Below are 21464 nucleotides of genomic sequence, written 5' to 3'. Positions count from 1 at the left end.
CAGGTAACAGGTTCAACTCAGTAAATGTGTAACCTGGAGAGACTGGGGATAGACTACAGAGGAGAGAATTGGTTACTTAAGCATGGTGCAAATTAAGCATCACCAGACTGTAACAGAAAAAATTGGGAGCATTGGACCCAGGTTCATGTAATCAGAATACTCTAAACAAAAACAAAACAAAACAAAAGCTAGAAATAATAGCCAAAATGCAGTAATTTACAAGAAATTCTTTTAGAGCATATAAAACAAGCAGAAATAAACTACAGCAACCATATACTATTTCCCACTATCTTCTCCTCTACACTAACCTCCACTGCAGGCATCATCATCAATCACTGAAAAAATCTAATTCCCTTCTGCCCTGGCTAAATAGGACATCAGAATCACTAACACACAAGCCAATTGCAATTCCTTAAAGCCTTTTAGAAAAGTAGACAAATTAGGAATAGAGGGAAACTTCCTTCCCAAAGGATGTCTAAAAAGCCTACAGCAATCATCATTCTCAATTACGAACAACTGAGCATTCCTTTTAAAATTGAAAACAAAGCAAGGAAGTCAAATAGAACAACCGCTCTATTAAATATTGTGCTGGAGGTCCCAGCCTACACAATAAGTCAAGAAAAACAAACATTATAAGGATTGAGGAGAGATGGGATGCCTGGGTGGCTCAGTCAGTTAAGCATCTGCCTTTGGCTCAGGTCATGATCCCAGCGTCCTGGGATCAAGCCCCGCATCAGGCTTCCTGCTCAGCAAGGAGTCTGCTTCTCCCTCTCCCCGCTGCTCCTGCTTGCTCTCTCGCTCTCTCTCTCTGTCAAATAAATAAATACATAAATCTCTATTTTAAAAAAAAGGTTTGAGGAGGGAAAGCAAATTTGTCATTATTCAGAGGATAAAATTATCTACCAGAAACTTTATTAGTATTAATAAGATAGTTTGTCCAAGTTTCTTAATATAAGATCAATACATAGAAGTTATTTTCATTTCTATACACCAGCAATAAAGAATTAGAAAGAGCAATCTTTTAAACATACAATTTACAAGAATAATAATAATAAAGATAGGAATATATCAAACAAACTTTTACAAGAGCTTTCCACATAAAATAATAAAATTTATTGAAAAATTTTAAATACCCCCAAATAGATGGAGAGACATAAAAATTTGAGTAAGAGGAATCAATATGGTAAAGATATCAACAAGGATATGTAACAAATATATAGGCCAGAGAAGGGCCTACACACAGATGACAGCTTAGTAACTGCCAAAGCTGACACTGTGGACTAGTGTCAGGGTAAATGAACCATTTAATAAATAGCACTGAAACGATGTAGGGAATTATTAAACTCAACCCCTAGATCACAATCCACATTAAATGAAACAATTCCAAAGATTAAGTATAAATGAACAGAAAGGAAAATCTTAGAAAATATATATAAAAGAGTATCTTAATTTTATCATTAGGTAAGAAGGATTTCTTAAGAAAGATACAAACAGCCCAAAACATAAAGAAAGAAACTGATCAATTCATCTACAAAATGATTAAGAACATTCATCAAAAGGTACCATAAGAAAAAATATATAATAACAAATATAAGCCACTGTTAAAAAGAAAACCACAGGTTTTCTTATGCTCTTATGCTCCATCAAGTCGCCAAATCGGGACTTAATACCCAACCTAATTGCAGATTCAACCTTCCCCAAAATATAATCGTAAATGGTTAGTCAGGAATTTTCCAGTGGGCAGCAATGAGGTAATCTATCACATGGACCCACTACAAGATTAGGTAATCTACAGGACAAGCCCCCTTGTCTGAAACAATTCTTTCTTTTCTTTTGCTAATAACTTTCTTGCCCCACCCTCCTTCCTATAAAAACTCTGCATTGTGTACAACTCTTTGGAGTATCTCTCTACTTGTTAGATGGGATGCTGCCTGATGAATCATTTAATAAAGCCAATGAGATCTAAAAATTTACTTGGTTAAATTTTGTTTTTTTAACATCACTTATTGAAAAGATATTTGTAACATTTATAAGGAACAAAGACTTATTACACAGCATATAAAAAGGGCTCCAATGAATCAATATGAAAAGGATAAGCAACCAAAAGGCATGTTGGCATTTCATGAAAGAGAAAACATGAAGGTCAATAAACCTATGAAAAGATGGTCAACCTCACTGGTAATTAGGAAAATGCAAAGAAACCCCAATATGACACCATTTTATATCCTTGAGACTAGAAAAATTATACAATCTGACAATACCAAGTGTTGAAAGTATGTGGAGCAACGAGAATTTCATGTGGTCCTAGGGAGAATTTAATTTGGCACAAATACTGTGGGGACATGATAACATTGCCTAGTAAAGTCGTAGGTGTGTAAACACCCTCCATCACAGCTGTTCCTCTCGTGGGTATACATCCTAGAGAAACTCGTACTCATCTGCTCTAGAAGAGGTATACAACAATACTCATAGCATCATTCTCACAGCAAGAAGCTGGAAACAATTCAAATAAATGTCTGTCCTGAGAAAAACTGTGGCATATTCATAAAATGGAATACACTCTAAAGAGTGAAAAGGAACTACAGCTACATGTATCAATATGGGTGGATCTCAGAAAGATAATGTTAAGGTTGACCAAGTCACAGCAAATTGCATACAGAATAATTCCATTTTTACAAAGTTCCAAAAAATATTGTCTATATTTACATAACCCTAAAAATAAAAAAAGAAATCATGAATGAAATACTCAGGACAAAGGTACAAAGGTGAGGGAGGGGAAACAGATCAGGGCTTCAAAGATACTGGTAATGTTCTATTTCTTAAGCTGGGCGGTGGGTATGTATTAATGTTTTATTATTCTTCATTAAACAATACATATCTATTATATATCCTCATTTGCCTATATGGTATACTTAACAAAAATGTAAAATTCTATTATAATTTATTAAAATAAAAATGTTAAGTGTTGGTATTTATTTACCTAGAAAATCCACTCACGTGAAACACCATATTCTAGCATGATAACAAGAGAATGAGACATTCCTATACTAATAATGGAAGTATCTTTAAACCTTCTTATATATATTTAAAGTAGCTACATCTCAACAAACTGCATGATGCAGAAGAATCTATGATCTGCTAGAGAATGAATCTTTTCTTTTCCAAAGAAGGAAGGAGCATGTTTTCTACTGAGGTCGAGTTAAATAACCTTCCAGTCTGAAAAGCACAGAATAAATGCAGTCTCTTCCTGGTTCTCTTCATCACTGACGTGTTTCTTATTCCTTGCCTGAAATTCCCTTCTCTCACCCACCCCTTTGCATTTACTCATCACTCCCTAGATGAGTTGATGGCTTGTCATGTGATTATTCAGCAACTCCAGAGGGTGATGGGGTTGGTGGGGCGGAGGTTCAGACAGAGAGAAATGAGAAAGCAACAGAGATGGAGGCTCAGAAATACCTTCTTTCCATGTCCCCGTTACTAAAACTAATGAAAATGATTGTCAAAACGAAAATCCTGAAATGACTTCATTTGCTACAAATACTTGCTAGTAATTACCACTTAGTCATTATCCTGACCTTTTGCAGTGAGTATAGGATGAACACTGGCTCTGCTCAGTTTGTTTGTTATTTAAAAAAAAAAAAAGCAATGAGCTTCTAGTTCTAAAACTCACTGATTTATTATAATTTAGTCCTGTCCCTGCATTTTAAAAATAAGGAAGCTAACAAGAAAAGTGACTGAGGCCACAAACATAGCGTCGTGTGATTAAGACCATCATCTCTGAGATCACGATCACTAACTGACTCTATCCCTAAGCAGCAGGGTGACTCTGGGCAAATCCCATAATCCTCAGTGTTTCCTCGGTTAAATGTGGGTAGTCCTGCTCCCTCACAGGATTGCTGTGATGATTACATGATGTCAAGCGCTTGCATGAGACCTGGGCACATAATAAGCGTTCAGTGTGTCACCACTGTTTTTATGTCCTAGAATCACAAAGCCAGGAAGGTCCAAGATAGAATTTTCCAAAGATTTCTCCTTTTATCCACCCCTAACATATACATCTCATTCTTGAAATGACAGCCATTTAATAACACTTTTTATAACTTTGAGTCAAACTAATAAACTTTTCTCTCCTCCCCAGGGCTAACTGAAACATATGTAATTGTATTTCAAACTAATAAAAATGCAGTAATTCAATAAATAACGGCCACTCTCCCTTCTGCCAATCCCTTCAGTCTAGTTTACATATTTAATGGGTATTTTCAGCTGTGTTTCTAGATAAATCCCTCACTCATCAAGGGATCTGGCAGTTGGCGCCTCTCCTCAGCGCTCTTTTTCCGTAATTATCTTCCTTTTTCCAACCTGGCATTGAGCAGAAGAGAGCGGTAATCACGAGATATCATCTGCCCAGTCAGCCAGGCTCTTAATGATGGCAAACGTAGCCACAGCCAGCCCCCCTCTCCTCTTCTGATCTCACCCTCAGGGCTGAGAAATAGTCGCCGTGTGCCGTGACACCTAAGGGAAAGATCACCTGAAAGACCCGCACCTAAAGTCCTGCCCCACCATGGGCTTTGCAAGTCAGCGCCTCACGTCACAGCAAGAGAATCAGCTGTAAAACTGAAGATGGCACTAGGGGAGGTCTGTTGTGGGAAGGGCACCCTTACCCCAAAGCCAAAAGCAAACAATCTAACAAAACCAATATGCAAAAGTGGTAGTTTAATAAATTTAGACTTTTGTGGTAAATCCCTCTGTTGAGTAGTATGCTTCATCTTTCCATTACAAGAAGTCTAAGGCTTATTTGTTCATGGTGCTATTTTAATTTAAGCAGTGCTTTTCTTTTAAACAACTCGACACGTTATCATAAACGCTTAATGGCTATGCAAACAATTTTTACTCACTTTAAGCCAACACAACTACTGATAGAAGCTCAAAGTGTAAATAGAATCAATCCATGATTCCCAGTTCTCCCCTTTCCTTGCTGCTTTAGAAGCCTCACTCAGAGGTCAACCAAGCCTCCCTCGCGTTTAAGGCACTAACAAAGCAAGAGCATCCAATCGACGAGAAAATAAAACATTATTTGTTACTTAATAGTTCTAAAAAATACAAGGTCATCATCACTAGAAAATGTGCACTGCTTTGGATTTCCTGACACTTATTTTATGATTTTCATTTTAATTACATATGGGGTGTGAGCCCCATGGGTGAAGTTCCCAAGGAGCTAATCTGGCCCTAGTCCAGCTTCGGCCAGCTTTTCCCAAGAGCTCTAGTTTACTATACCCTGAGATCACATTTAAAATATTTAACACCAGCACGGGTCCACAATGACCAATCATAAGGGATGCTGGCCATGACCAGTATACCAGAGAGTCCTGGCTGAAGGCCAGCGCGTTGGACACCCAAGAAGCCCATGAAGCAAAGGGGAGGTGGCGGCAGAAAATGTGATGTTATGCAACCATTTTGTCTGAATTTATCAGCAGCCAGCTCCCAGTTCTCCACGTTGTCCAAGAGCTTATTAATACATTTTTGGAAGTCTTGCAAAAAGCTGAATATACTATATCAGAGGCATCCTTACCACTTGCCAGATAAAGGGAACATTATTTAATCATTTTTTTAAAAAATATAGAACTTCTACACAGTAATTTTTGGTTCTTTGTTCCTATCTCCCTGATTCCTCTAATGTTTCCTCTCCTTGGAAGCAAAGCAGTACTCAAAAGCACACACAATCACATCTTAACAGGTTACTCCTTTCTCAGCTAAAAACTTGGTAACTGAAAAAGAGAAGCCTTCCTGTGTTTAGGAAGCGGATAAACAGATATCAAATGTTTCCTAGCCAAAAAACACTGATTCATGCAGCTCAAGAGGAAAGGGCTGAAGCAGTTAGCAAACATTTAGCATTATACCTTTGCTCAAAGCCCTGACCTCATGTTCACTGTTTTTTAAGCATTTTTCATTCAACCAAAATCAAAAAAGTTGCAAGAAATCTGTGAACTTGTAATTCACAGCATCTCTTACTTACCCATTAGTTAAAAATCTCTGTATCCACAGGATGTGGCAGGTCTTACAAGTTTCAAAAAAGGGAAACTGCCAGACCAAGTGTCTGTCTTTTGGTGGACAAAGATAAAGCACTAGAAGCAGTTCTTCCTTCAGGGATGAGTCAACATAGCGGCCTCACACAGTTATGCAAACGAAGGGTGAACTAGTACCACTGAGAGGGAGGAGGAGTGACCTTTTGTGACCTGAGCAGGGTTGCCCCTTCCAATACTCCTTGATAGGCAGAGTAGATCAATGAAGAGAAGGTGGATACATTTGCATAAGGATAGAGGAACTATCCTCTACCCACCAGAAAGAAGGGATCCAGAATCCCTCTCTTAGGACATTCGATTTAATTAGACTCATGGGCTGGGTTTGTCCTGACAGAAAAGGAAACCTAGAGTCTGAAGGGATTAATTAACAGTCCACCAAAGTGGTATTAAAATTACTTTAAACTGAAAACATCAGAACAATCAGCAGCCACAGAAAGAAAATTATCTAAACTTAAGCAGAGACTCCAGAAAATACATCACCCACTGACACCGACTCCCCCACTACCCCCCACCCCTGACTTGAGGGAGAAGACTGACCCTTAGCACCAAGAAGTATGAATTCAGCTGTTTATTAGCATCAAAAAGCCCAACAGAACTTTCCATACTTTCCCACGGGAGCTCTAAACACCTCTTTTTCAGTAAGCTGGTACATAAACCTATACCTTTGACTATTCAGCAAGTTACCCAATACTGAATACTCCGGCGTGCACAGGTAAATAAACCTTCCCTTTTGCCTGTTAATCTGTCTTTTGTCAGTTAAATGGCAGGACCCGGACCTTTTAAAGCTAAGTGGGGGGTGCCTGGGTGGCTCAGATGGTTAAGCGTCTGCCTTCGGCTCAGGTCATGATCCTGGAGTCCCGGGATCGAGTCCCGCATCGGGCTCCCTGCTCGGCGGGGAGTCTGCTTCTCCTCCCTCTGACCCTCCTCCCTCTCCTGCTCCCTCTCTCATTCTCTCTCTCTCAAATAAATAAATAAAATCTTAAAAAAAAAAAAAAAAAAAGCTAAGTGGGTAGAGGAAAGGTTTCCTCCCAACAGATCCCAAAGACAGGAGAAGTCAGAAGTATAACCCAAGTTCACAAACAGGGTCTGGAGAAAGCCCCCACCAAACCAGGCATGCTGGCCTGGGGAGTCTGCCTTGGAGCAGGAGCTCAGCTCGGGGTGTGCCCTGAAGAGCCACACCCTTGGAAGGCCAATGTCCGAGCGCTGGCGGGGGGGCGGGGGGCTTGTGTGGGTGCCCAGACCAGATACCAGAGGCAGCCCCTAGTTCTGTCTCTCCTGGGCAGCCTGAAGCAGATCTAAAACCTGGACCAGGACTGCTCCTTTGTGGACAGTGGCAGAGCCAAAGAGATGGGGTGTTAACTGACTTCCAATTAATAGGTGCAAAAGAATGCTCAGAAAATTGATATGGACAATGAAAGAATAGTAACCAGATGTGGACGCCAATAGGCACAAACCCACAGAAATAAAGAGAGGGAGAGAAAAAACACAAGCATCATTTTAAAAATTGCTATTACCAGGAATAAAAAGGGGGGGGGACTAAAATTTACAGATGGACTTTTATGTAAATACACTTACATCTAACTTGCTAAATTCTTGACTCTGCTCACCATGATGTTTCTCCTTCAACATTTCTCTTTTTAGAACATGGACCTCTATTCACACAATCTGAGAATCACTCCCAATAGCTTTTTTTTTCTCATTCCATACATTCATATTCATCATCAAGACCAACAGATCTGACCTCCTAAATAGGTCAAACAGTGTCTCCCAGTCTTCTTCCACCTCCACTTTCACCATCACTTCTGCTGGGACTGTTGCAGTAGCTTCCTGACAGGTCCCTTGCATTCCCTTGCTCCTCCCCCTCCACTCCCAATTCCACACACTACAAAGAACTTTTATACTGTCTTATCACCTCCCTTCTTAGAATTTCTCAGTGGATTCCCATTGGTCCTAGAATCCTTAACAGGACCTTATCTTGCTTCATTCTCTCCTTGTTCATTACTTTTCAGCCACTAAGGTCTTCATAGAAAGGGTCAGGCTCTATCCTACCTCATGCTCTACCTGGAAAGTAGGAGATAGTCCATAAATATTTGCTGACTGCTACTGAAATTAGCTACTTTAAGCTCCATATTACCTACAATAGGATGACTATATGACCCAGTTTGCTTGACAGTCCTTGTTTAGACCCAATGAACCAGCAAACTATTTGATAAATTCTCACTTTCACTCTGGGCTGTATGATGAGTAATATACAGGGTCACCCTGCCTATAAGGAAGCTGAAATTCAGAGAGATCAAATAAAGAGTCAGTTCTCTCTATTTGCCATCTACAGACCAATGTCCAGGTACATTTACATGTAGAACATGAGAAGTAGTTATGCTCTATAAAGTCAATGGGAACACTGAATTAGCAAATGCTGAACTATTGCTCCTAGAGGAAATACAGGGTTAGGTTCCTGTGAGCCACTGGCCACATTTTTGTCAGCCAAACAATACACGATTTTGTTTTATGTGTGCTTCTGTTTAAAGACATCTTATTTAATACAGATTGTTCATTCACTAGCCTTGAACTAATAGCAGCTGTACTGTAACGTCTGCCTGACACGCTTATCCTACACACACATTTTCTCTTAAGCAGAGCACAACCTTTTGCATTTAGGAGCACTAGAAAGCACTCTGTCACTACACTTGGAACTAATTTTAAAGGGTGAAATCACAAAGCATAAAAATGTGAAAAACATGGCAATGAACAGACCATGAAAGCACACTTGTTTACAGCAGGAGAGCTGAAACAAGAAGGCAAGAGTGTTGTCTTGTTCGACCTCAGTGGGCAATGTGTTCACTGGGCAGCTCGAAATTTCAGTTTGCTGCACGTCTATGAATGACTGCAAAAGCACTCTAAGCACTGATGTAGAGTTATAAATAAATACTCATGAGTAGGTGAATTCACAAATATGAAATCCGCAAATAGTGAGGATCGACGGGAGCTTATTTAAGGCTATATAGCTGCTGTAGAATGAGAACAGACCCCAGAAAACATCCAACTTCACAGCCTCTGTCCAGTCATTAGATCAGTAGTAAGAGGAAAAAAACTGCTCTTTGAAAAACAGTACCATTACTCTAGGTAGATTGGCCATAATGATTAAACTGCTGGATTGCCAGTTTATCGAAGTTCCGGTAGTTAGTGCAGAGTGAAAGAGGCAAAACTCTTCTTCATGAAGTGGGCAAAAGTCTGCATAAAAGTACTCAGTAATCTACAACTCCGAACCACTGAAGATTTAAACGGCAGGAAACTAGCTACTACTTCTTAAGTGACAATTCACAAGGGAACCCCAAGTTACTTATAATAACAGTGGGAGATTTCTCAACCCACATAGGCTCTAAGATTAACAAAAATATGAATTTATGTGATTACAAATGTTTTTAAGAGTCAAAGCTTGAGCCATCTACAGACCAATGTCCAGGTACATTTACATGTAGAACATGAGAAATCAAGTACTCTTGCCTCTTTCTAGTCTTCGGGGGTGGACAGAATCTTTGACAAGTTTCCAGTACTTGATCACTCTCACTATTCAGGAAGTCCTCTCTGTGGTGAATTTCTCATGTCTTAGTAAATTTTTATGTCCTCCTCTAAAACACATTCAAAACAAGGAGATCAATCTGCAGGTTTATGAGCAGTATGACTAAAATATTTTAAATTACACATTAGTTTTCCATTCAAGAATTTAAGACTATTTAAGGCTATTTAAGAATTAAGCATAAGAAAAATACTTCCCACTGGTCCACTTTATTCTAACTGGCTCTCTTGGCATGTCAAGTCTCACACTGCTCTATTGATACAAGATGATGTTTGAAATGTTTTTAGCTAGTTGATAAAATATTAAAGGCAATCTCAGAAACAGTTGCCTTACATTAAAAAAAAAAAAGAAGAAGTCTTCTTCCTACCATTTACTAGTTTGGGGGTGGGGTTGAAATTTGGTAGAAAATAAACTCTTAAACTCAACTTAGAGTTCATAATTTGAAATAAATTAAGACTTACCAAAAAATTCCAATAGGAATATGAAATGTACTCTTTGCCCAGATTCTCCCGATACTAACATTTTATCACAGTAGCTTTATCTCTTTTTCTTGTATTATTTCTGAACAGTGAAGGAGTTCAGAGTATGCCACCCCCAAAACGTGCTGCGCTAGCATAAGGATTATTGTGAGCAAAAGGCAATTTTTAAAAGAGCAGACACAGGATGAGCTTTCTGCCCTCTGCCAATCTGCCTGAAAACAGAACATAAATTCCCCCATAAAGGTGTCCCCTGCTTCCCAAATCAGAATGAGGACAACCTTATCACATAAAATGAGATGGCACTGAGATGCACCTGCAGAAACAAGCCTTATTAATTAACCCTGATTTCCAGTAGTTGCCCCACATATTCACCTTCCCATAGTTGCTACCCTTGAAAGCCTAAAACTCTTTCCTTTGTCTTTATCACTTCTCTGAAACTTATTGTTTCTTTTAAGATGCTATATAAGCCCAAGTTCCAACCATCCCTTTGAGTTACCCATCAGTGAGTTTCTCCCATGTATATGCACACTGCTTGTGTTAATAAACTTCTCTTTGTTTTTATCTCATTATTCCATCTTTTGTCAGTCTAATGTGCAGGGCCCCAGCTGGAGAACCTGGAAGAATAGAGGGAAAAGAGCTTTTCCTCCTCCAGTACAATCTATGAGAAAGTTGCAAATGTGATGCTCCTTTATCCTTAAATACTTCAATCTGTAGTTCTGGAAATCAAGAACATTCACTTACATAATCACAGCACAATTATCAAAATCAGGAAGTTAAAATTGATACAATACTATTATAAAATCTACAGGCCTTATTCAAATTTCACTAATTGTCACAATGATGTCCTTTATCATAAAAGAAGAGAGTTTGTTTCCCTGGTCCCGGAGCTAATTCAGGATCACTGATAGCACTTACAGTTCTAAGAATTTCTTTGGTCTCTTTCAATCTAGGATAGTTCTCCAGTCTTTCTTTTTCTTTTGTGACCTTGACATTTTTGAAAAGTAAGGTAAAATCTACAAAAGTTATTTTGTAGAATCTCCCTCTACTTGGATCTGTCTAATGTCTCCTTGCAAGGAGATTCTGGTAATGGATTTTTGGCAGAAATATGACAGGAGTGGTGTCATACCTCATATCAGAAGGCACATGCCGTTGGTTTGTCCCATTGATGAGGGTGTCAACGTTAAGTACTTGGTTACGATAGTATCTGCCCAGTGAGTTCATGAATTCTTACTTGTCATTTATGTTACAGGGCATCTGACACAAAAATTTTAAAACACTTCACAAATAAGTCTACTTACATAGTTTCAATGGCTTGTATTTTTAGTTATATTTTCAGAGTTTTTACTTGAGGGCTCATCTTTATTTTCTACCTATTTATTCCTTTTATTACCAAGTATAATGTTTCTAGTACTTTCCCTTTTTATCTTATAAGGTGTTACAGGAAAAGTGTCTAATCAAGACTATTTTAGGCAACATAAAAAATGATGCTAGTTTTGGCTGCCAGGGGGATGCAGCGCTTCCATTCTGTGCTCACAGTGATGGGAGCAAGTACTCCCTCGACATGCAGAAGGATGCTGGTGAATTCATATACCTCCACAGAAATACTCTGCCAGCAACCGCATCATCGGCGCCAAGGACCACATGTCCATCCAGATGAACATGGCCAAGGCTGAAAAGGGGGCAGGCACATTCAACAGCCAATTTAAAACCTATGCTACCTGTGGGGCCATTTGCAGGATGGGTGAGTCAGATGACTCCATCCTCCAACTGGCCAAGGCCAATGGCATGGTTTCAAAGAACTTCTGACTGGAGAGGATTACAGATGTGGGCTATTTGTTATAAATAAATAATAACCTTCTAAATAAATAAATAAATAAAAGTACACTGGTTTTTGGTAAATTTTCAAATATATAGGTAGGGTGGGGTTTTCTGGGGTTCTTCTATATTTTACTTATGGTGTGTATAGAATATGTTGTTTAGACAATCCATGGAATGCCAATACCTATTTTGGTCATACAAACTGAAAACAAATGCACGTGAATCATATGCCAATACGCACACTGTCTCAGTATTTTTGGGCTGTTGTAACAAAGAACCATAGACTGGGTGGCTTCTATAAGCAACATAAATTTTTTTCTCACAGTCTGGAAACTGAAAGTCCAAGATCATGCTGCCAGCATTGTTGGATTCTGGTGAGACCCTCTTCCTGGCTACAGACTGCCTACTTCTCCTTTTCATCAACAACCCCAGAAAGAAAGGCAGAGCTCACTGGTCCACTGGTCCAGTAAGTTGTAGATTACTGAGTACTTTTATAGGTCCACTGCCCAAAATATTTTAGGCAGAAAGAAAAAGTGAGCTCTGCCTCTTCTTCTAAGAGCACATACCCCATTCATGAGGGCAAAGCCCTCTCACATAACCACCTCCCAAAGGCCCCACACCTCCAAATGCCATCACACTGGGGATTAGATTTCCAACATATGAATTTCAGAGGGACACAACCATTTAGTCCATAAAGCACATTTAATTACTTATACTCAAAAAGTTTAATGAAGTGATACAGATGCAAATAAAAGCACCAATCATTAGAAAAGATACATTTATAAACAAGAATGATGAAAATAATTAGATTGCAGGAAAATGAAATTCTCCATTTGTCAGAAAAACACTAAATTCTAGATCTACTCAAAAGCCTGCCTCAGAAATTTGACCCCAACCAATTACTTCTTTTACTGTAATCTGTAATAAAACTAGCATGGCTTGCACACACAAAAAAAGACAAGAATGCAAATGAACACAAATTTGTTTGAACTTCTGGTCTTGTTGAAATAACATTGCAGATATCATATTGAAAAATATACAGAATTATTTGACAAGGTGTAAAAAGTATACATTCTATACTTCATTTTGAAGTTCTAAGCATAGCCAACACTGCCTAGGAATTGGCTTAATATTTTTCCAGCAGCAAATGCATAAACTTCCTTGGACAGTGCCTGAAAATCTTACCCTTAGCTGGCCTCATTGGGACTCTGGGATCCTTGGCCCACAGTCATCAATTCTCCAGAATAATCCATTTAAGACATAGATCAGATCATGTCACTCCTGTGCCCAAAACCTTGCATCCTATCCCACTTAGAAAACATTCCAAGCCGTATTTATAGTCTGTCGGCCTCTACGGTCTGGCCTGCACCCCACTCAGCACTTCTTTCCCTACCCCTCTCCAGAACAGCTACACTGTCCCTGCTGTTCTCCAGCACACCAAGCACAGGGCTTCTCCTCTGCCTAGAACATTCCCCCACTACCACCACCACCACCAAATTCCCCTGTTGCTTGTTCCCTCTCTTTACTCAGGTTCTAATGTTGCCTCCTTGGGGAAGCCTGCCTTGATCCCTAAGCAAAACAGTGTCCTGTCCTTCCCCACCTGCCTCCCATGCATTATTTTCTTATTGGTGCTCCTCAAAGTCTGACATCATTTCAGGCATTTGTTTACTTGTTTACGTTCTGGATTCTTCACTAGAAAAGAAGCTTCAAGTGAGCATGAGTGTTTGGTTCACCACCATATCCCATCTAGAAGAGACCCTGGCACACCTGACACCTAATAAACATGTGTTGAATGAAGCAGTGAATGAGTGCTTCGATTTCCACGTGACAAAATGCCTGCACACACACACACACATGCACACACACACATACATGCACAGAGAATATGGAGGGTGGTAACTCTGTTCCTTGCATCAGAATGGCCTATAGAGCTTTGAAACACCACAAGCCAGGCCCAACCGTTGGAGATCTGGATTCAGCAAGCATTCACAGGCTGAATTCTGACTCAGAGCCAGGAGCCAGAAGTCTCTTACAAGAGGCTGAGCTACCTATTAACTGAAGATCAAGTCTCCTCTTTAATTGGAGGACTCCTGGGCAGTGTTTCAGATGCTGTGCTTTTTAGCTGCCCACTCTTGGCTACGAATGACCACCTATAAAAGCAGTGCCTGCAGCCCACGTGGTATGGGCCACAGTGACCTCATCCTCGCTCGGCCTGGAGCCCACTTCCTTAAGGAATAAACATACTCTCTTAACCAATGTTTTTTATTTGTGACGAGAGGGTGTGCACACTGAGAATGCAGGTTTCCTTTGTTTTGGAAGCCAACTGAATGTGCAGGTGGCTGGGGAGGGAGGGAGGAATAAGAAAGAGTAATCAAGGTTTGGATAAAGGGCATAAAGTTGCAGGGACAAACTGTTCTTGCCTGGGAGACTCACTGAGAAGAGAATCACAGGGTCTCCTGATAGGTTTTCCAATAGTTTTTAATGCTTATCTTCCCGCCCTGGACTCAATGCATCTCATTGAACCCTCTCATTTAGTTACAGACTAAACGTCCATGTTCCCATAATCCCTATGTTGAAACCTAATTCGCAGTGTGACGGTATTTGGAGGTAGGGGTCTTTGGAAGGTGATTAGGTCATGAGAGTGGAGCCCTCATGAATGGGATTAGTGCCCTTATAAAAGAGACCCCAGAGAGCTCCCTTGGCCCCTCCACCCTGGGAGGACACAGCAAGATGAACCAGGAAATGAGCTCTCACCAGACACCAAATGGGCAGACGCCTTGATCTTAGACTTCCCAGGCTCCAGACGGTGAGAAATAAATTTGTGTTGTTTAAAAGCCACCCAATCTGTCATACTCTGTTACAGCAGGCTGAGCTAAGACACCTCACAACAGTCTTACCGGGCAGTCATTATAATCCCTACTGTAAATGAGGAAGCCACAGTACAGAGCCACTAAGGGACTCTCACACAGTCACCATAGGTAAGTGGAAGATCCAGGGTTCAAACCCAGCTCTTTGGCTTCAACGAAGGCCTCACCATCCCCTGCTGAACTATGGCTGGTGCCTCTATCTCCCAGCTCCCCACCCCCCAACATACACTCAGCTCAGCCCTTGATTCCTTCAACAATTCCTAACCCTGCATGCACATTAGAATCACCTAGAGAACTTCCAAAGGAAATTCTTGGACCCTACTCCCAGAGAGTCTAATTAATTAGGTAGGGTCTAGGCATTAGCATTTTTTTAATCTTCCTAGATAATTCCTCTGTACAATCAGAGTTAGAAACCACTGTTCCAGGTCAGTGGGAAGAAAGGCCAAGCCCTAGTGGAAGTACCACAAACGGCATGTACAAAGAAGGAACCCCCAGTTCAGAAGAGGTCAGAGAGTAGCTTGGCTAAGAAGCTTCTAGAACTAGGGATGTAGTTCTAGCCCATCCTGAAAAGAAGCCTGAGGTACTGAGCTCAAGTCTAGAATGGCAATGTCTGCTAGGGCTGCCATAACAAAGCACCACAAAAGGAGTGACTGAGCCAACAAAAATATGTTGTCTCACAGTTCTGGGGCTACAAGTCTGAGATTAAGGTGTGGGCAGAGCCACGCTCCCTCTGAAGGTACTCAGGAAAGACCTATCCCAGACCTGCCTCCTAGCTTTCAGGAGTCCCGTGACTTGTGACAACATAGCTCCATCTTCACACGGCAGTGCCCCTCACGTGTGTCTATGTCCCAACCCCCTTCATTAAGGGCCCCAGTCATAATGGATTAGGGCTTACCCTACTCAGTATGACCTCATCTTAACTAACCACATCTATTAGGACCTTACTGCCAAATAATGTCACATGCTGAGGTCCTGGGGGCTAGGGGAAGACTCCAGCATATCTTTTCTGGGAGGGACACAATTAAACCCAGGACAGGCAGGTAGAGCCAAACGTTGAGGCAGTGTCCCCCAAGGATGCACTTCGGAACATATTCCTGTGCCAGAGATCCACTTCACTCAGTGTCCTGACAATTTACAATGGGCACGTATACATGTTCGAGACCCAGAAAAGTCCTTCAGGAAAGCCATCTGTCAGCTTTGTTTATCCAAATCTATTTGACCATAAAGCCTTTTCCACCTCGCATCTCTTAACCACCTATGGAACACAATTCAGGAAACACCACAACCGTCTAAGTGTGGAGGAGCCATGATGAATTAAAGCCTCACGTGAGGGTGAAAGTGCCCAGCACCCAGGAGTGGACCATCTGATATGGAGGCAGTGGGTCTCTCCTTGAGAAAACACTAGAAACAAAAGGTAAATGATCATGAACCACATTTTTTTTTACAGCATTGTAATAAATAACCCTGAGTCTTATTCCACAGTCTATGTGGCCAATTTTTTATAATATGGTGATTCATCTCACAGAGTGCCATTTCAGCCCTCTGGGAAGTTGAGCTTGGGGTACAGGGATATTGTAATTTGGGGTAGGACATGTTGTAGCCGGAGAAACCAAATGTCATCCTGGCTCCCCATCGATATTGAGCCGCTGCCTAGAACTACATGGAAGTTGGAGAAAGTGACTTGGGCCTTTTTTACCTCCCTCCCCCATCAGAAATCCACTCAGAACATGACACGGAACCTCATTTACAGAGGAGATCAAACAAAATACAACCACCACCTGCTCAACACAAAATACATCCCTGGATTGAGGAAAAAACTTTGGAAAAGGCAACCTTTAAAGGGCACACAAAATAATCCAACACACAGTGTGGCTTCTAAAAATAAAACCATGTAATTTACATATTTTTGAAGCAAGATTTTGCTCAAACAGTTCCTTGAACATAGGGAACCATGGGCCATTTCAAAACTGAAAGGCTTACGTTTTTCAGGTTTTCGCTTTTGAGCAAACTAGACTTTCTAAACTTTTAATTCAAAAAAGAAATTACAATGCACACCAAAGCAGTACTTTCCACAGCAGCAAATTAGAGAGGGCTAATTTGTGGGCACAGCCATGCCCTGTTATCTGTACCTTGTCACTTTAATTTAGCACAACCAAAACCTCGCCATTCCTTTCATTTTTTACTTGTCCACATAGAATTTCAGCCTTCATGCTGGGTTTCAAAGAGTCCAAAATAAAACCAGCCCACATTAAGCAAAACAGCCACATAAGACCTTTCCTTTATGTGTGGAGAAAAGGACTTTCAAAGTTCAGAAGGAGGATTTTTTTTTTTAAAGCACTAAGTAGTCTTGGTAATGTTTTTAAAGATCTATTTTAAAACGTTGAGATTTTTTTCCTCCATTGTGCTGTCTGCATGTGGACAGACCCGTGGATTTCCTCTAACAGAAGCAACAAAGTTGTTACTTGAAACCTGTACATTTCAATCCCTTGCTAAAACATCTCTCCAAGAGCTACAAGTTGTCAAACTAGAAGACACACTTTCCATCCTCCTGCCCTGTGGAGCATTAACAGGCAAGGATAACAGCGTGGGCTCAGGGGACATGCTGGTCTCCAGATCCTCAGTGTCCTGCTCTTACAACAGCGAATCTAGCCATCCTTCAAGCATAGGAAATAGACTGTCAAGAGTGGCAGAACCGAACGCTACCATGTCCACCTATGGGTGTGCATAAAGCATGAAATACAAGCGTCCCCCAAAACCCTTTATTCACTCTCTGTCACATGCTACCCTCATTAGGAAGAGCCGCTCTTAGAAACAATTACTGCCAACAGAAATACCTGTCGTCCACAGCCTTGTAGGTATCCCTCAGCTTCCCAAATCTCCTAGCTGTCCCCATCCCACCTGACTCTCTTACCTCTTGAAAGGCAGAGCGGATTCCCCAGCATTTTCACCTTGCAAGGAGCAAAAAACCTTAAGTGTATGTCACCTGGGCTCTCATTCTGTAAATCATTTGGTTAGAAATATTAGTAACTGGGGATGGCTTTATATCGGCCCTCACAGTGGCAAGTTGTAAAAATGCACCACAGACAGGGAAATGCAGACTCTTCGGAAACTCAAGTGGTAATTGGAATTCAGAGCTAGGGCCCTGCCATAAATCTGTACTCCGCAGCTGTCATTGGGAGTAAAAGTCTGCCTCTTGACGGAGCAGAGACCCGAAGCCCATTCCAGGGAGCGTCTCCTTGCACAGCGGTCAGCCTCACCACTTGCAAGAAGAGGGATCAGTTTCACAGCCAGCCCGTGCCCCCTCGCCCAGGGGAATGCCTGGCAGAGCTGGAAAGGGCAGAACTCTTTCCAGCAAACAGGAAATCTGACTGACAGAGGCACAGCTTACGAGGGTACCCCAAGGATCACATTTCTTGTTACAGCCTGCCTTTATTTTATTATTATTCTCTGACTCCCAGATGCGAGGAGGCCCAAGGATGGAATGAAAGTGAATGTTATAGGTCCCTCAGCAGACCACAGGCCCTGCCTGCTTTGAATAGCATGTTTCAGGTGATTCTATTTCTAATCCTTTCTCTGGCCCACAGAGTTTGATACTCATCACAGCCCCTGACCCGGTTAAAAAAAATCAAACAGATGGCAAAGACTAGTGCCAGAATTCATGCGGGGCTTTCAGTTTTGCTTTGTTTGCAAATGGAAACCAAGTCTGCTCCTTGAGCCTTGCAGACACTCACCACCCCACCCTCCAGTCTCTTGTGTCTGTCCACCAGGTGCTAAGCGCTCTTCATGAGGTAGCATTTTCACATGAGAGGACGATGTGGTTGCAGACATCTGCCACGGATCACAGATGGCCACGCCAGGGCTGAGCAGCCGACCTGGTGACCATATAGACGCTGCTTCCCCATCCCCAACTGAACCTAGGGTTCAATTTTCCAAGGTATGGAAACCCCAAATCAGGCATGTTCCGGTTATCATTTCTAAAGGCATTTGTGTGAAGGGTCTTATCACGGCATGGGCAAAGGAGAAAACAAAACATAAAATTACACTAAATTGAGGACCCTCATGTTAGACGAGTGTGAGCCAATCCATATATGTATATGCTCCTCCTCTGCATAAATCACAACAACCTTCTAACCATCCTTTGAAGAAGAACATGAGGCTCATGCCTGAAAGCACCCAGCCCTTCGCCACTCACACCAGACCCTTTTTGGCTGGTCTCTAATTCATGAGCCATACAGAACCACTGCTTCTTTCTGTGGGCTGACTTGCATTTCAGATTTCAGGCAACTCTTCAAAAACTGGCTCTGGCCCTCAGGAGCCTCAAGGTTTGGGCAACCTCGTGCGACACCCATCCGGAGACAAATGGCTTTTACATACAGAGCCATTTGGAACCTTAAGTTCCAGTGCTAAGTACCCATGGGTCTTAAAGTGCCCTGGCAGAGACGTGACCACCTGTATGAGAAGGAACTGCAAACACTCCAGAGAAGGGGGGATAAGAGGCTGAGGAGTCTCACACTTGAGAGAGCACTACTCGGCTGTAGAAAGAGAGCTCTCATCCCCGCACACACAGAACAACCAGCCCCACATGGACTGTGCCCCAAAAAGTGAATACCTTTGGTTCATAATGGAGGGGCACACTGTTCTCAAAAGGGAAAAGTATCTAGTTTGGCCAAATCTCTGAAAGAAAGTCTGCAACCTAGGGAAGTTAAAGAACTCTAAAGATAACAAGATATTCTGAGAAGGTAAGCCTTTTTTTTTTTTTTTAAGTCTTTCCTTCCTTCTACGTGGCTCCAGACTTTAAAAAAAACAAACAGCAAAGGGAAGTTGCTATTCTAGAGTGCAGCCTCTCTCTAGCCCAGGTTCCCACATGGCCAGCAGTGGCAAGGGGGAGACCTCTATAGAACTCGAATAAACCAGTCTATGCCTCTGAGAGTGAACATATAAAATCAACCCAGGAGTTAACACAGAATCATAGAGAGGCAAAGGCATTTAAGAGTCTACAACCCAGCTGAGGCTATTACCATATCTAAAGCGAGAACACAGCAGTCAGACGCAGAGAGGTGGCTGACCATGAAAGCAGACAAAAAGTGGAGTCTGGAAAGCCACCCCAGCACTACCCAAGGGAGTACGAGCCCCGCCACAGATTCACGCCTCCACGTCCCATTGCCAAGTGTGAGACTCCGGTGCAGGATGGAGGAATCAGGCTCCCCTCACAGGATGCCTCCGGGCCCTGATCCCACTGGCCAGCTCTTCTCATTGTGATTCCTCATTTCTCACACTCTCTCCTGATTACCACCAAGCTTCCCTTGAAGTCTGCTATACAAAGGAAATCTGCTCGTCAAACAGTGCCATTTGGTTACATTTCTCACAGTAAATCATCATCAAATTGGCATATTGCTTCCCAGTCACTAGAAACCTGCCAATTGCACCTACCCCTGGGAGGTAGCTTTGCTCTCCTTGAGCTGACAGTCTGTCTTTTGAGCCTGTTTTCAGGTAAGGCAACCTGCTGAGGGCTGGTCGTGGGGGAGACAATGACACAGGATGCAGGCTGGCTCTCAGCCATGCCCCTCAACTTTACCACCTCTTCACTTCCAGTTCAGCTCAAAGAAAACCAAGGCCCTCTTCTGCACAATTCCATCACCACAAGTACACCAACAAAGAGTCACATCTCATGAGGTCAACCTGTCCATGGGGACAAGTCCAAGTTTGTTTATTGACTTTTTTTCTTTAAAAAATGTCTTATTGGGGGGCGCCTAGGTGGCTCATTCAGTTAAGTGTCCAACTCTTGATTTCGGCTCAGGTCATGATCTCAGGGTGGTGGGATCCAGCCCCGTCTCAGGCTCCTCATTCAGCCAGGAGTCTGCTGGAGATTCTCTCCCTCTGCCCCTCCCCCTCCACACCCTGTGCGTATGCTTCTCTCTCTCTCTCAAATAAATCTTTAAAAAATTTATTTTGAAGCGATCTCAAATTTACAAAAAAATAAAATTGCAACTATAGTACAAAGAACCTTCTTTCTTTCTTAACCACTTGAAAGTAACCTGCCAACCCCAAGCTCCACCACTCACTGATACTTTAGTGTGCATTTCCTACAGCAATAACATTCTCCTCCATAACCACAACACAACCATCAACATCAGGAAATTAACATGTAATACATGTTAATATTTGCTCTTTGGACCCCATTCAAATTTCACCAAATGTCCCCAAAATGTACTTTATAGCACAAGGATCTGGTTCAGAATCACAAGGTGTTTTTAGTTGTTATGTCTTTTTGGTCTCCTTCACCCTAAAACACCTCCATAGGTCTTTCCTTGATTTTTCTGACCTTGACAGTTTTTAAAATTACAGGCTGTTTATTTTGTATAAAGTCCTTCAGTTTGGCTTTGTTTGATGCTTCCTGTGATTAGAGTCAGGTTACGAGTTTTTGGCAGGAAAATCACGGAAAAGTGAAGCTGCATCCTTTTCCTTGTATGTTACCAGGTGGTGCCTGATTTTGATTTGTCCCATTGCTGGTGACGTTTATTTTTTTTTTTTTCCAAGCTTGGGTTTGTTTTTTGGGTTTGTGTGTGTGTGTGTGTGTGTGTGTGTGTGTGTGTTTTGGTTTTTTTTTTTTCTGGTGGTCAAATCCCCACATGTCCATGAAGAC

At 41.6% G+C, this 21464-nt stretch overlaps 1 protein-coding gene and 1 pseudogene across 7 annotated transcripts in view; one reads left to right on the top strand and one right to left on the bottom strand.

Annotated features, from left to right (window-relative positions):
* The window catches only part of ELMO1 (engulfment and cell motility 1), a 518756-nt gene that overhangs the window by 443438 nt on the left and 53854 nt on the right, over nucleotides 1-21464 (bottom strand). The window lies entirely within an intron of this gene.
* Nucleotides 11698-11981, top strand: LOC102749935 (small ribosomal subunit protein eS21 pseudogene; annotated as a pseudogene).

This window comes from Leptonychotes weddellii, chromosome 12 (assembly GCF_054177405.1).
Source record: "Leptonychotes weddellii isolate Sample4059 chromosome 12, ASM5417740v2, whole genome shotgun sequence".
In the NCBI taxonomy this organism is placed as follows: Eukaryota; Metazoa; Chordata; class Mammalia; order Carnivora; family Phocidae; genus Leptonychotes; species Leptonychotes weddellii.
The sequence above is the reverse complement of the archived record's forward strand: the minus strand, read 5'-3'. Positions and strand labels throughout refer to the sequence as shown.